Raw genomic sequence first — 11,055 nt, 5'->3', positions numbered from 1 at the left:
GCCCCCTCCCCATGATAGGCCCCGGTGTGTGATGTTCCCCTTCCTGAGTCCAAGTGATCTCATTGTTCAGTTCCCACCTATGAGTGAGAACATGCGGTGTTTGGTTTTCTGTTCTTGTGATAGTTTGCTAAGAATGATGGTTTCCAGCTGCATCCATGTCCCTACAAAGGACACAAACTCATCCTTTTTTATGGCTGCATAGTATTCCATGGTGTATATGTGCCACATTTTCTTAATCCAATCTGTCACTGATGGACATTTGGGTTGATTCCAAGTCTTTGCTATTGTGAATAGTGCTGCAATAAACATACGTGTGCATGTGTCTTTATAGCAGCATAATTTATAATCCTTTGGGTATATCCCCAGTAATGGGATGGCTGGGTCATATGGTACATCTAGTTCTAGATCCTTGAGGAATCGCCATACTGACAAACAGATATTTTCAAGGTTAGTTACTGAAGAATTATAATGCTGAAGAAGAGGAAGTAATTTAAATGTTAACTAACAGAATTTTTATTAAATACATGATGATATATCAGGCAATAATAATATGCAACCATAGTCATGCGTTGCATAATGACATTTCAGTCAACAGGATTGCATGTACAACAGTGATCCCATGAGATTATAATACCTTAGTTTCACTGTCCCTTTCTATGTTTAGATACACAAATGCATACCTTTATGTTGGAATTACCTGCAGTATTCAGTACAGTAGCATGCTGTACAGGTTTATAGCCTAAATGCAATAGGCTGTAGCAAATGGCCTAGGTATGTAGTAGGCTGTACCATCTGGGTTTGTGTAATACACTTTATGGCATTCACAAAAATGACAAAATTGCCTAACAGCGCATTTCTCAGAATGTATCCCTGTCGTTAAGCAATACATGACTGTATTTTAAAAGAATGAGGCATTTTGATGTGTACTGCTATGAAAGGATCTTCAAGATACATTAAGTAGAAAAAAATAGAAGGTGTAAGACACTATGTGGAGGCTTTCACCATTTGCATTGTTTTATAAAAGAGGAATGAACGAGTGTGCTCACACATGGTATCAGCTCTCTTCAGAGGTGCACAGGAACTGTCAAAGTTTCACCTCCAAAGAAGGAAACTGAGGATCTTGGGAGGCAGAGGTGAGAACAAGAGGTTTAGCCTTTCTCTTTACACACTCATTTGTACCCTCTAAATTTTGTTCCATGTTTATATATTATCTATTGAAAATAGAAAAGACCAACAAATGAAATACCTATTTACACCAATAATTATAATCACTGCTGTCCTTTGAGGTTTCCAAAACACAGGTCCTGTTGCCTGCTTAGAGGTGCAGGAAACATTACTGCCCTTGCCTGTGTGACTTGTGCAGTGACCATCTTTCTAATATAAAAGTGTTATCTTTGTATGAATTGTAGTATTGAGAAGTTATATCAGTTTGGTTTTTTAATATGTAGAAATTAAAAATAAAAAAGTTTATTAAAAATATTAAAAACAATATGAACAAAAAAACTATTTTAATCACATGGAAGTTCTGTTGGGGTTGAAGGTGTGTCACTTAACTGAAACAGCCAAGATTAAGAAGACTTGACTATATTCTTGACATGTTTTTATAATGATTACATTTAGCTGGCATTCATGTTTGACATCAGAACAAGTCAAATTCAAATGATGTTTTGTCTTATTTTTCAGGAATGAGTAATAATTCTAAGAACTTAGTGTAATCACAACAGAGATTCGCTGCTCTCTGTTCTTGCTATTATTGCACTGACAATGAACACAATTGGTCATTAGTTCTTATACTGTAAATGTAAATAAAAAGATAAGACCTGGTGTGTGAAAAATGGATCCACCAGACTGGCTCTGAGATGGGAAATTGAAGAAGAACTTGCCAAATGGGTTCAGTTTCCTCTCAGCAGTGTCGTCTTTCTGTCATCAATGTCACAGAGGAGATACTTGGGTAAGATACTTTCCCCTCTAGAGTGTCTCTCAAAATGGAAGTTCTCCAAATACACTGGTTTTCTTTAGCATACATTTATTAATTGAAGGAGTTGTCTTTTTTTTAGTATGGAAATCCCCAATGTGAAATGAATTTGAACTGTTTTCAACAGAGAAATCTAGTGAGGTGTTTCTTATCATATTGCCTCCTAAGAATAAGTTCATGAGGATATCACAAGCAAAATGCTTTTTCAGACAATCTGTGAACAGCCAGGCACAAATGCCTGCCTTGGTAGTAACAGCTGCCAGATTATGATTCACTGAACAGGACAATAAATTTCAGCCTTATTGGATTTTGTTAATTATGTAAATGAGGTCACTGTAGAGGCAGTTGCTAATTATCAGTTACTACTGAATACCTGATGGGAGAGGTGGAGATGATATGCATCATTTTAACTATACTCATTTATTTGAACAGAGTAAGAGGGAGAGAATTGCAGTTTTCGTGATCTAGTGCTTGGTTAGCACCACTCTTTAAAATGAAATCCCACAGATACGGAAAGAAGTATATGCAAGGATGTTTATCACAGTATTATTTGTGTTAGGAAAAAATCTGGGGCCATCTAAACAAATTAATTAAAATAGAACACTTCATATGATACATACCTGTGAAACTATTGAGGAAGATGTAGTCACATATATATATGTAATGCAGCTGATATAGTATGTAATTTAAAAGTATATTTTAAATGCATAGAAAAATAGAACTGTAATCGTGTCAAAATGTGAACACTATATATAAGTGATGTAATTATGGGCTCTTTCTTTGTTTTGTGTTTTTCTGAGTTTTTCTAGTAATTTTGTAGAGAGGCAAAAGTTCTAAATAAATGGAACTGATACGAACTTCAAAGATGATGCTGGGTACTGAAACTAAACACCAAAATCAGAAATCTTATTTTGTTCTCCAGGTAGAATTCTTAACATATATCCTTTTTTCCTCTTAGCTCATTTTAATGGTTCAGTAAGTTAATTTACTAAAAAATTAAGTTTAATTTTAGCGATTTAATTTTTTAACAATTCCTTTATGTAGTTCATGTTTTTATTAACCAGAAAGTAGGAGTTATGTTTTCTCTAATTGTATGTGGTCAGGCATAATCTAGTAATTTATTGATAGTATGGCTGACACCAAATAGAAATTGGGATATCACAGAGCTTCACCTATTCTTCTCTGCTGTAAAATCTAATATAAAAATGATGGTGCGATCCGGTCAACAAAGAAGAACTCTATGAGAATGAGACAATCCATACTTTTTCCTACTTTCTTTAAACAAATAACTGATTTCGCAGCACCACATATCAGAACACAGTGAGATAAAAAGTAAACATTCACCAGGTGCTCCTTGTGAAAATGATAGAAACTATGAGTTATGAAGGTAGCAACATACATCAGATGCATTGTAACCAAATCATATGATACCTGTTTTCCGTCTCCTCTAGGGAACCTTTAGGATGAGCCTGATGATTTGGTGCAGTTTAGCATTCCTGACCCCCATGTAGATCATAAATCTTGCTTGAAGACCGTGCCTATTAACAACAACAAACAAAAATCAGAAGAGAGAGAGAGAACAATTTCAAAAACTGGCTTAGGGCTGAGAAACCAGAGAACCTCATTTCCTGGCAATGAAAGACACCTCATGTTCATTAATGATCCCCATTATCTATTCATCATTGCTTCCTCTTCAACACTCAAATTATGCTTCCATTTCTCAACGTGATATCCTTGTTCTAATCATCAGGCTCTCCATTGGCCCAGGTCTCTCACCAGTCTACAATAAATCATTCCTGGAAAAATACAGGAAATATACATGTATTACCATTTTTATCAATGCCTATGTTCACAGAGATTCCGGAGCACCCCGACCCACTTCTCTGCCTACAAATGTCCATATTTTGCATGGCTCATTCCTAGTCTCACCTGCTCCATTCACCCCTCTAATCTTTCCCCTCTTGGAACTCCTATTGTGAGTCTAGCATAACACATATAATTTGGTACTTAATTTGGTACTCTCTGTTTTATCTAGATAGTCTTAATAGTTCTTGGGGGAAATTCAGTCTTTTATCTACATTTTTAGCTTTCTCCCTTAATTGTAACTTATAGTGTAATAGTATACATTAAATATCTATTAATAAATTGCCTAGATATTATTGTTCTGTTAAACTTTTATGCTTGTATTTTTGTTTTAGTAGTGTTTCCACAAAAACAGGTTGCTAAGTAAATATTCTATGAGACTGCTGATTTTTAATAAATATTTAGATAAAAAGAAGCTCCATGGTAGGTCAATAAGGTCTAACTTCAAAGGAAAAAAATATCTGGGCTAACAAGGAGAAGTGGAGGAGGAAATAAAGTTAACTTTAGAAAATATCCAAAAACAAACTGTAGAAACTAAATGATTTAACATGTTTAGGGTGGGGCCTGGGTATTGGCAATAGCTGGATGCACCTGCTACCAATTTTAAGTTGTTGCAGTGTTGTTTATGTGCTTGGACTCTGGAGCCAGTGTGCCTGAGTAATATTGCTGGCTGAGTGACAATGGGATATTAGTTTACTAAGAAAAAGCTGTGTGATTTGGGGCTGTTAGTCACTCCGAGGTTAGGTGTACGAGTAGGTGAAATTGTGACAATACGGGATCTTCCTCAAGGGACTGTTGTCAAGATTAATTGTGTTAACACCTGTCAAGAACTTAAAATAACCGCTTGATATCACAGACTGTTAAACTTTTGTGAGTCCTGAAACTTATACAACTTCCCAGCCTTTCTATAACAAAATTTTCAAAAATTAAGAATGTAAAATTAGATATGAGATCAGGTGACATCACTGAGAAAGGCTGAGTAAAGACCTCAAACATCCTCCCCTCCCAAAGCTATGTAAACACTGGTAACTTGTCAACATCAACCTTTTTGGCATGCCGTTAATTAACTAAAGGCTTCAGCAATCCAGGGAAGAGTTATTTAAGAACAACAGCTTGTAGAATTGCTCCCAAAACTTTTTGAGGTAGTTTTATCTTTATTTTACAAAAAGAAGGAATTGCAGTTTGGGGAGGTTAAAATCTTGCCTTACTGTATTGAAAATGGGAAACAGGCCAGGTGTGGTGGCTCATGCCTATAACCCCAGCACTTTGGGAGGCCAAGACGGGCAGATCACTTGAGGTCAGGAGTTCGAGAGCAGTCTGGCCAACATAGTGAAATCCCATCTCTACTAAAAATACAAAAATTAGCCAGGTGTATAGTCCCAGCTACTCGGGAGGCTGAAGTGAGAGAATTGCTTCAACCCAGGAGGTGGAGGTTGCAGTGATCCGAGATCATGCCATTGCACTCCAGCCTGGGCGACAGAGGGAAACTCCATCTCAAAAACAAAAAAAAGAAAGAAAGAAAGAAAAGAAAGTGGGAAATAACTAATGTTATGGTAGAGAAATTTGGCAGACTCTGCCTTGGTTGATGGTCAAGATCAACAGTGGTTCAACAGTGATGAACTGTGTTCATAGCATGGACCCTTGATATGATATGTGAGAATAACACTCTACTCCTGTTTTTTTTCTCCCCCAAAATTCATAATCCAAGCGTAATCTTGAAAAAACCATGAGACAAATCCAAATAGAGGGACATTCTACAAAACACCTGACCAATACGTCTCAAAACTGTCAAGGTCATCATAAAATAAGAGAAGTCTGAGAAACTGTCATAGCCAAGAGGAGCGTAAGGATACACGAGGAACAGCTGTAATGTGACATTCTGGGTGGGATCCAGAACAGAAAATTTACCTAGGTGAAAAACTAAGAAAATTCAAATGAAGTATGAATTTTAGTTGATAGCAATGCATCAATATTGGCTTGTTAATTGTGACAATACTATTTTTAATAGTACCATATTAATATAAAACATTAATAGTAGGGGATACTGGGAATGGGGCTATGGGAACTCTACTGTCTTTGCACCTTTTCTGTAAGTATAAAACTCTTCTAGGCCAGGTGCGGTGGCTCACCCCTGTAATCCCAGCACTTTGGGAGGCCGAGGTGGGCGGATCACGAGGCCAGGTGAGCAAGACCAGCTTGGTGAACACGGTGAAACCCTGTCTCTACTAAAATACAAAAAATTAGCGTGGTGGTGCGCGCCTGTAGTCCCAGCTACTCGAGAGGCTGAGGCAGGAGAATCCCTTGAACCTGGGAGGCAGAGGTTGCAGAGAGTCGAGATCGCACCACTGCACTCCAGCCTGGTGACAGAGCAAGACTCCGTCTCAAAAAAAAAAAAAAAACTTCTAAAATTTTAAAAAGTTTATTTTTGAGAATCTGTCCCCAGAGAACCTAGTTAGTATGTGGGGGAATTGACATTCAGACTCATAGTGTTTGCATTATACAAAGCTACTGTATTAGTGCCCTAAAAAAATGCTAGACTGAGTGGCTTAACCACAGAAACTTTTCTCACGGTTCTGGGGGCTGGAGAGCAGCCAGAGACCTAGGTATAGGCTGGTTGGGTTTCTCCTGAAACCTCTCCTTGGCTTGCCGATGGCTGCCTTCTAACCATGTCCTCACATGATCTTTCCTCTACACGTGCATCCTGGTGTCTCTGTGTCCACATTTCCCCTTCTTGTAAGGACACCAGTCCTTACAAGTGGGTTGGGGCCAACCTAACTAACTCATATTAACCTCATCACTATCTCTTTAAAGACTCTATCTTCAAATGCATTCTGAGGTGTGAAGGGGGGTCAAGTTCAACATATGAATTTTGGAGATACACAACTCAGCCCACAAAAGGTACTTTCCAAATTTGGGAATGAAACCATGTTTATGTAAGAATGATTCCATGTTACATTTTCAAAGGGATGGATGATACTTTGGCAGCCCTAATTGTGTGGGAATCCTAACTGAAGTTTCAGGCCCTGTTTTTCACTTCCTGTAAGGCGCCTGGGGCCTCTGCCTGGCACTGACTGCTCAGCCCTCGTCTTCAGACCCCTGTGTTTTCTCCTTTCCTTCTGCACACAGGCTTTTCTCTCTCATCTTATTTTATTGTCATTGGGATTCTCAGCCCTTCCCTGCACGTGTCTTAACAATGTTCTTTCCTTACCCCAGCCCTCTTCTTTTTGAGACTGTTACCATTTAGTTACTACCAGATTTTTGTTATTTTACCCTCTTTTAAAAGTTAGTATGTACTAGCAGTTTTAAAAACACTCCTATAAATGTTGATGACATTTTTATGATAATCTAAACTTTTCCTTTCCTTGCTAATCCTAGGTCTCAGGTGAATCCAAAGATTCAGGTGGGTGCTGTGTCCTGAGATTCTAACTTCTTGGAAATTATAGCTGCAAGAGAATGTTATTAGGAAATACAAAAATGTCAAAGGATTTAAAATAATAATAATTTGAACTGGGAATGTTTTAGATAAGCTTTAAAATTATGTTATATAAATAAATTACATGGGCTTCCATGAGCTATAAGGTTTCTGTAAACATCTAAAGGATTTTGAAAGAGCAAGGATGTCTATAATTATCGTGGTAAATCTTTAAATAAGTAGCAATTAAATTATGCAGAAGCTCTTGAGGAACTTGCTGGAAATAAAGATGAGGCAGGAAGTTAGGGTATAAATTGCTAATTATATATGTATATATAAGCATATACATGCACACATATATTTGTATATGTATATATACATATACACTCTTTGGTATAGTTTTGAGACATTAACTATATTAATATTAAAAATTATAAATTTATTACTCAAGAGATAATAGAATAGATTAAACATCTTGGAATCATGGATTTTTTTTTTTGAGATGGAGTCTGGCTCTGTTGCCCAGACTGGAGTGCAGTGGCACAATCTGGGTTCACTGCAACCTCCACCTCCCTGGTACAAGCAATTATCCTGCATCAGCCTCCCAAGTAGCTGGGACTACAGGCGTGTGTCACCACTCCCAGCTAATTTTTTGTATTTTTAGTAGAGACTGGGTTTCACCATGTTAGCCAGGATGGTCTTGATCTACTGACCTCGTGATCCACCCGCCTTGGCCTCCCAAAGTGCTGGGATTACAGGCATGAGCCACTTCGCCTGGGTGGAATCATGGAGTTTTAGGGAGGCTTAGCAATCAGGTATATTCTTACTTTTAATTTAATAAATTAAAAAATCTAGAGACCTAGGAAACCTGAGACCCTGAGAGATTATGTACATTTCTCAATAGTAACAAGCATATTTACAAACTCAAACGTGTTTCAGAGTATTAGTACAATAGCTAAGTGAAAGGAAGAGAGATTGAAATAAATTCAACTTGAAGATTTTTAAAGGAAAACAATCAATATAAATATTCCAGTCCTTGCTACTTCTCTTCTCGAGAGGTATCCAGATGTGCACAGGTTCTGGGAAGCTGATTTGCTGTCCTACCACCACTGTGGGTGATTCAGGACGGCTGCACATCCTTGGCATTGCGGTTGAGAAGAGTCCAAGTCCATCTCTCCTTCCCTGGACCTTGGCTGGACTATGATGGCTTTGACTAAGAATATGTTGCAAAGGACATGATTCCAGTTCTATGCTCACCTGTGAGAAGGCTAGCAGCTTGGTCATAGTGTGTCTGCAATTTATTCCTTCTGGTGGTTTCCTGGTCTCGCTGACTTCAAGAATGAAGCCGCGGACCCTCGTGGTGAGTGTTACAGCTTTTTTTTTTTTTTTTTTTGAGACGAAGTCTCACTGTGTCTCCCAGGCTGGAGTGCAGTGGCGCGATCTCGGCTCACTGCAAGCTCCGCCCCCGGAGTTCCGCCATTCTCCGCCTCAGCCTCCCAAGTAGCTGGGACTACAGGCTTTTTCCCTTCTGGCGCCCAGCTAGTTTTTTGTATTTTTAGTAGAAGTTTCATATTATCAGGATAGTCACCGATCTCCTGACTGCTTGTGTTCCACCATCTCGGCCTCCCAAAGTCACTGAGACCAGAGCGAGCCACCAGCGCCAACCTTTTTGAGGCTGGTCTGGCTCTGTCGCCAGGGGCTGGAGATGCCGTGGGGCGGTCTTGGCTCACTGCAAGCTCCGCCTCCCGGGTTCCCGCCTCCCAGGTTCCCGCCTCCCGGGTTCCCGCCATTCTACTGCTTCAGCCTCCTGAGTAGGTGGGACTACAGATGCCCGCCACCTGGAGTCCAGCTAGTTTTTGTATTTTTGTTTTGTTTTTTGTTTTGAGGCGGAGTCTGGCTCTGTCGCCAGACTGGGCGCCCTGGCCTTGGGGTCTCAGCTCACTGCAAGCTCCGCCTCGGGTTCCCGCCGTTCTCCTGCCTCCAGCCTCCCGAGTAGGGTGGGACTACAGATGCCATACCTCGTCCAGCTAGTTTTTGTATTTTTTTTTGTTTTTTGGGGCCGGAGTCTGGCTCTGTCGCCCGGGCTGGAGTGCCCTGGCTCGGTCTTGGCTCACTGCAAGCTCCGCCTCCCAGGTTCCCGCCTCCCGGGTTCCCGCCATTCTTGGGCCTCAGCCTCCCGAGTAGCTGGGACTACAGATGCCCGCCACCTCGCCCAGCTGGTTTTTTGTATTTTGTTTTTGTTTTTGTTTTTGTTTTTGTTTTTTAAGAGGGAGTCTGGCTCTGTCGCCCGGGCTAGAGTGCAGTGGCTCGGTCTTGGCTCACTGCAAGCTCCGCCTCCCGGGTTCCCGCCTCCCGGGTTCCCGCCTCCCGGGTTCCCGCCTCCCAGGTTGCCGCCATTCTCCTGCCTCAGCCTCCCGAGTAGCTGGGACTACAGATGCCCGCCACCTCGCCCAGCTAGTTTTTTGTATCTTTTTTTTTTTTTTTTTGAGCGGGAGTCTGGCTCTGTCGCCTGGGCTGGAGTGCCCTGGCGCGGTCTCAGTTCACTGCAAGCTCCGCCTCCGGGGCTCCCGCCTCCCGGGTTCCCGCCATTCTCCTGCTTCAGCCTCCCGAGTAGCCGGGACTACAGATGCCACCTCGCCCTGCTAGTTTTTTGTATTTTTTTGTTTTTTAAGTAGAGATGAGTGTTACAGCTCTTAAAGCTGGTGTGTCCAGAGTTTGTTCCTTCAGATGTGTCTGGAGTTTCTTCCTTCTGGTGGGTTCGTGATCTCCCTGACTTCAGCAGTGAAGCCGCAGACCTTCACAGTGAGTGTTACAGCTCTTAAAAATGGCGCCTCTGTAGTTGTTTGTTCCTCCTAGTGGGTTCGTGGTCTGGCTGACTTCAGGAATGAAGCTGCAGACCCTGGTGGTGAGTGTTACAACTCATAAAGGAAGTGGAGACCCAAAGATGAGCAGTGGCAAGATTTATTGTGAAGAACAAAAGAACAAAGCTTCCACAGTGGAAGAACAAAGCTGCCATAGCGTGGAAGGGTACCCTAACGGGTTGCCAGTGCTGGCTCGGGTGGCCAGCTTTTATGCCCTTATTTGGCCCGGTCCACATTCCGGTGAGTGGTCCATTTTACAGAGTGCTTATTGGTCCATTTTACAGAGTGCTGATTGGTGTGTTTACAATCATTTAGCTAGACACAAAAGGTCTCCAAGTCCTCATCTGATCCAGAAGCCCAGCTGGCTTCACCTCTCATTAGGATCCGAACCATTGTGTAAGATATCCAAGTGCCCTGATGGAGAGGCCATCTTGTGAGTCCCCATAATTGTGGGATAAAGAGAGGCCCAGATGAGTGCAGTCTTCCAGTCAGTACTCTTCAGACATGTACATGAGCCCTCTGGGACCCTCTAGACCAGATGAGATGCCAGCTGCATACCACTGGGTGACCTCAGTCAATGCCTGCCTGAATTTCTGGCCCATGGAACCATGTGATAGAGTAAAAGCATTGTTGCTTGAAGCCACTAAGTTTTAGGAGCATTTGTTATGCAACAATAGATAATCAGAATATTATACTTTGGATCAATTTAGGAAGAGAACTAACATTAATTTCAGGAAATGACTGCTTTTACAAAAATTAATCAACATACTAACTCAGCTAAGTATATTAGGTCAAAGTATAATTGAGAATTACTTAAGATTCAACCAGGGCCCAACAGACATCTAGTAATTTATAGGCACAGATTATTCTTGTCCTTAACATTCTGGAAATAATTGTACTCTAGGTCCTTACTGCTAAAGTTGTGGTGTGTGGTCCAGTGCCCT

The sequence above is a fragment of the Papio anubis genome, chromosome 15 (assembly GCF_008728515.1).
Source record: "Papio anubis isolate 15944 chromosome 15, Panubis1.0, whole genome shotgun sequence".
NCBI classification, from domain to species: domain Eukaryota; kingdom Metazoa; phylum Chordata; class Mammalia; order Primates; family Cercopithecidae; genus Papio; species Papio anubis.
Note: the sequence above shows the minus strand (reverse complement) of the source record.